Here is a 5,284-nt window from a genome sequence, read left to right as displayed (position 1 = left end):
TATAAAACATTGAAATTTTTGGTGGAACAACAAATGTCAATGAGATTTTAACCCTACATATTAAGACTATATGTGTAGCAGATATAAGCCCTTGGCATCCCCACCTCAATTTGAAAGGTTTTCTCATTGGCTAGTCAATGAGGTCCACACCTCTTCAAACCCACTCCACTTTCACAGGTGTTATTTTGCTTTTCAAATTCTTTAAACTTAAAAACATAATACATATCCAATATTATGGCGTGTAAAACCATATTAACTTTGAAATATTATACAAACTGTTTTAATACAATTAGAAATTAAATATCACTTAATTGATTAAAAAGATAACACTTGGGAGTTGGGAGGGAATCGTAATATCCAAACACATGGAGACAAAATGTGTTCAGAAGAGAAAAGCAACCTTTGCTTCACTATCCAGAAAGAAAAACAAAGGAGATTTTTTAAACCCCAATCCCCAATCTCCTTTGTGTGTAAGACAGAAATACATATCTCATATATGTGTATATGTGATACCAAAAGTTATAATGGATCCTTAGTAAAGCTTCAACCCCACATCTTTCTTTCTTTCTTTCTTTCTTTCTTTCTTTCTTTCTTTCTTTCTTTCTTTCTTTGTTTGTTTCTTTCTTTCTTTGTTTCTTTCTATCTTCTTGTGTTTTCTAGCTTGGAATAGTTTATACTTTATAGAACCCTATTCTCATCCTCAAGATCTGCTTATAGTATGTTTCTTACCCAACCAAAATCATGTTCTTATCATGTTATCATATGTTTCTTAACTTGCAGGGTTCATTTTTGACTTAGAGGTACATTCGTGAGTATGGATCATATATACATGAATCAAACACGTAGACATGTTTGATGAGTGTAAATACATGCCTGGCTCCCTGTATGCCATTTGCGGAACCCATCGATTGGTGTGATGGTCTCCGCAGATGGCGTATGTGGAGTCGTGCATATGTCTCATCTTGTACATTCTACTCAGTCTTCTTCACGTCTCATGAAGTCCTCCATGTGTCAAAACCAGTCATCAAGGTTATGTTACTGAATTCCTTACTTTTTGAGCCTTTTAATTTGTTATTTGGTTAGATAACACTTTCATTGATCATCAACAAAAGTTTGGTAATTTATCTAATGCATGTGCTTTTTTTCTCAGTTTGATACCAAAAAGTTGTCTTTTGTGAGAAATAAAAAATTAAAACCGTTTTAAGTATTTGGATCTGAATACCCTTAATTGTATACTACAAGAATACTAACATTTTACTTTAGGTTGTGCTGGAAGAGTGGCATAGTTTCCCATTCGGGTAAGCTTTTAATTGAACTTAGTTTATTTTCGTATATGTTATATAAACATTTCTCGAAATCAACAACTTTGACTGCGACACACCTTATATATTATCTTACTAGATATCTAATCTGAGATTAGATATCTTACCAAAACTTTGTGATCATTCAAAAATTACTTTGTTGTAAACAAATCAAGTAATATTTTCTTTATCTAAAATATATCAAATAATAAATTCCGACTTTTAACTAAAAATGAACATTTTCGTTGTAGAAGTTGAAGGACGTTATATTTTATTTGTTAATTATCTAACTTATCGAACCGAGGGTATCACTAAAAACAGTATCTCTATCCTTATGGGGTAAAGATAAGGCTGTCTACGTCTTACCTTGCTCAGATCCTACCTTAACTTTGCTAGTGGTGCGATTTACTGAGTATAATGATGAGTATAATGATGATGATTAATTATCTAACTTATGTTATTACGAAAGACTTGGAGTATACTATGAACAAAAAAGAGAGTCAAATTTCACTGACCATGGTTGTGTTGTGTTGTTTTTCATATTTCTATATTTCTGTTTCTTTGTCACATTTTTTAAAAGTCATAAATTTGTCTTCAACTTTATTGCCTTGATGTGATTGAATTCATTGAACTGGATGTAAGCAACATAGATCCGATCTATCCACCTTTTACCCTTTAATGTTATATTATAATAGAAAAAGAGAAACCTGTTAAAAAGATATGTTAAATGTCAATTTAGTGTTGCAAACATTTGTCAATTTAGTGTTGCAAACATATTATATAAATTTGGATGTGATAATGTTGGTTTGGTATTCTGAAGGAGCTTATGGACACTTTTCAAAGTTAGAGGTGCAGTTCTGGACATTTAGATACTTTGGAGAGGCATTGTGTGGAAATTGCAGAACATATATTGGGACAAAAACTACACATCTGGATGATGCAATCTTTCTATTCTCTTTCAGTGTCACTTGGGCCATCTTTCACGTCTATTAGTCTTCAGTCGCTCATTCTTACCTAAAACTAGGGTTTCATTTCTTCCATTCAGTCGTTCTCAAATCCATTTTGTCTTGTGAACGATTTCGGTATTATGACTTAAAGTGAGTATCAGTTTCTCTTGAATTCTTTCTCATTTCAACATTACACAAATGAATGCACAATCTTTGTTTATATAGACACACACATGCTTAACACCTCACTAACTCTATAACTAACAATCCTACTGTAACAAACTCTACACATAGGAAATATATTAGACTGTCAAAACGAGCACCAGACAATCCTTTTGTCAAAAGATCTGCAATCTGAAGCGTAGTGGAAACATATCGAACGCTTAAAATACCTGCCAAAACCATGTCACGAATAAAATGCAAGTAAATCTCCAAGTGTTTCGTACGCGGATGAAACACTGGGTTGACTGCAAGATATGTAGCCCCAATATTGTCACACCAAAGATATGGTGGACAAGGCATCGTAATATGTAGCTCATGCAATATAGATGTAATCCATCGTAACTCAGCAGTTGTATGAGCAAGAGCACGGTACTCAGCCTCAGTACTCGACCTAGCAACCGTATGTTATTTCTTGGAACTGCAACTGATGAGATTGGGCCCAAGAAAAACACAATAACATGCGGTGGAACATCGGTCATCAAGACACCCAACCCAGTCAGCATCACTATAAGCATGTAAATCAACACAAGCGGACCGACGTATGCATAACCCATGAGAGATGGTACCCTTAAGATACCGCAAAATCCGCTTGACAGCGACCCAATGTCGATCAGTAGGTATCTAAAGAAACTGTGACACCTTACTAACCGCATAAGCAATCTCTGGTCGTGTCAACACAAGGTACTGTAACGCCCCCACAGTGCTCCAATACATAGTAGGATCAAATAAAGGATCACCAGTGTACTGATAAAGTTGTCTACCAAAAGAGACAAGAGTAGATAATGGACGACAATCGGCAAGACCAGTGCGCTGTAACAAATCAAGTAAGTAGCGATGCTGAGATAAGTGTAAGACATCCTCAAAAAATGTAGCCTGAATACCCAGAAAATATGACAATTATCCCAAATCCTTGTGGGCAAACTGAGAATGTAAGCGCCCAATCAATCCAGTAACAAAATCAGATTGTTTGGATCGGATTTTCGAGTTCGGATGCTTTTAAACACCCCTATCTACAATAATATTTAGAAGAAAATTGTTTGCATATAGAATAACTCCAAATGGATGAAGGGTAACTAAATTAAACATTGAAGACTCGTCCTCAATCGGTGATTTTCAATTTATTTCAGAATTTTCAAATCATGAGATTCTAGTACTTATACAAATGAACTTTTGCTTCTAAACCTTAACCAAATACCAACGTTGTGTTCCCGAGTCTTAATTATAAAGAGAAAGGAAGGGAAGGGAAAGGATTTGGATGGAATTGGTGTTCTAGAGTTTTTTTTAGAAGGGGTCAGGGAAAGAAGAGAAGGGGATTGGAGGAGATTATACATCTCATGTGTTTCCTTCCAAATCAAAAGGATTTGAAGAGAATGGAACTATAACATCATGTTTATATAAGTAATTCCATATTTACCCTCACGATTGCTCGTATATCTTCTGCACCCCGCCAATTCTTCAACCCACCTTCCCATCATCTCTCCCGTAACGATTCTACATAATTAATTAAACAAACAGGCTAAATTGATTGAAGACGGGACAACCCTTTGTAACACCTCGTAAATTCGTATCGAGTTACCATGACACGTGTCCATACTTTCAATTATGTCTAATATATTGGACGAGAGAGACTAATTTTGTCAAAATATGAAACCTTGAATGTGGAAGGACTAAAGGTGTCAACATGCCAAATTAATGGCCTCTAAGTGACCCTTTACGGAAGCCTTAGTGCTTACGGACCGCAAGCACATTTTATTTTTGGTTATGAGTGCGTATACGTACCGCAAAGCTTTATAGCTTGCGGTCCGTAAGGGCGATGAAAACTGTGTGCGCCTATAAGGCTTACGGACCATAAGCCAGAAAGCCATACGGTCCGCAAGCGACTGCCAGTGGCAGTTTTGTTTAGAGGCTTTTTAAGGAACTCTGCAACTTTGCCACCTTTCTCGCACCATGCCACTTCCTTGCAGATTCTAACATGTCCTTGGAAACTTGGGATGATCTTATAACATCCCTAACACCTGTAATAATAATCTCCTTGCAACCTCCTCAACTTTAAATAGGAGCTTAGTTCACATTCACAACTTGCACCTTCTTCATTTTCTCTTCTCTCTACTATATTGGAAGTTCCTGATCACTAAGGGAGCATCCTTTAAGTTCTAATCATTCTCTTGGACCACTTGTAAGTGCTCCATCCTTGTTCTTTCAGTTATAGGCTTTTATTAAGCCGAAAGTCAAGCAAATTGACTTTTGCTTTGACTTTCGGTTTAGACTATTTGGTCCAACCATTGTTCGAATCAAGCATGGCTACGTGATCGTAATAAGGTAGGTGTTAATCCCTCAAAAGGGCACCTCTTGGAAATCACGTTAAGTTGGTCAAATGACGGGTCAAAGTTATGTTTAATAAAAAGTCAAACGACAGATTTTCAGAAACTTTATAAAATGAACTTGTAAATGTTATAACTCATATTTTTAACACTTTATCAGTTCGTAACTAATATTAGAACATGTATGAACATGTTCAGCCCGTCATTTCCAGTTTACATGTCGGTTCACAACTGAAAGTCAAGAAGTTTGACTTCTGCTTTGACTTTCGATTCTGACCCGATTTAGCAACTTTAGCTACTGATTCTAAGTTGCATTATGACCATGTTATAGTGTAGAATAACCCTCTGTGGTTATACTACTTGATCATAATCAGATTCTGAGTTTTTACACAAGTCCTTATAATATGCCTAATTGTCACACCCCGTTTTCCACGTGTATCACCGGTGGGCCCGGTGGGGGATTACCGTGACGATGTAGGCAACAATATAGTCA

The 5,284-nt window shown here is 36.1% G+C and overlaps 1 long non-coding RNA gene across 1 annotated transcript; it reads left to right on the top strand.

Moving 5' to 3' along the window:
* The first annotated feature begins 604 nt into the window (after positions 1 to 604).
* On the top strand, positions 605 to 2,423 carry LOC110870977. Its single transcript, XR_002553400.2, has 3 exons — positions 605 to 1,029; positions 1,264 to 1,298; positions 2,122 to 2,423. It is a non-coding gene; the product is annotated as an uncharacterized LOC110870977 (long non-coding RNA).
* Positions 2,424 to 5,284: the final 2,861 nt, after the last annotated feature.

This window comes from Helianthus annuus, chromosome 8 (genome assembly GCF_002127325.2).
Source record: "Helianthus annuus cultivar XRQ/B chromosome 8, HanXRQr2.0-SUNRISE, whole genome shotgun sequence".
Classification (NCBI taxonomy): Eukaryota; Viridiplantae; Streptophyta; class Magnoliopsida; order Asterales; family Asteraceae; genus Helianthus; species Helianthus annuus.
This window is presented reverse-complemented; position numbering and strand designations above follow the sequence as displayed.